Here is a 572-nt window from a genome sequence, read left to right on the forward strand (position 1 = left end):
CCTAACCAAGGGACATAAGACACTGGGGAATAGGGGAGGCTAGGGGACTGTCTAGGGCGGGGGAAAAAATGGACACATATGTAATACCCTTTGTAATAAAAAATAAAATTTGAAAAAAAAAATATTTGTATTGATTTCAGAGAGGAAGGGAGAGGGAGAGAGAGATAGGAACATCTATGATAGAGAATCACTGATTGGCTGCCTCCTGCATGCCCCACCCTGGGGATTGAGACCACAATCCGGGTATGTGCCCTTGACCAGGACCTCTTGGTTAATGGACTGATGCTCAACCACTGAGCCACGCCGGCTGGATTTGTTTAAAGTTTAAAGTTTAATATTTTTAAATATGTATGCTTTATTGATTTCAGAGAGAAGGAAGGAGAGAAAGAGAAACATCAAAGACGAGAGAGAACCATCCACTGGTTACCCCCTGCATGCCCCCAACTGGGGACCGAGCCTGCAACCTAGGCATATGCCTTTGACCAGAATCGAACCTAGGACCCTTCAGCCCACAGGCCAACGCTCTATCCACTGAGCCAAACCTGCCAGGGCTAGAAGTTAAATATTTTAGA

At 45.5% G+C, this 572-nt stretch overlaps 1 protein-coding gene across 1 annotated transcript in view; it reads left to right on the forward strand.

The window, feature by feature from the left end:
* Positions 1-572, forward strand: part of LOC102774555 (NACHT, LRR and PYD domains-containing protein 2-like) — a 9871-nt gene that overhangs the window by 1760 nt on the left and 7539 nt on the right. The window lies entirely within an intron of this gene.

The sequence above is a fragment of the Myotis davidii genome, unplaced genomic scaffold (assembly GCF_000327345.1).
Source record: "Myotis davidii unplaced genomic scaffold, ASM32734v1 scaffold1157, whole genome shotgun sequence".
Lineage (NCBI taxonomy): Eukaryota > Metazoa > Chordata > Mammalia > Chiroptera > Vespertilionidae > Myotis > Myotis davidii.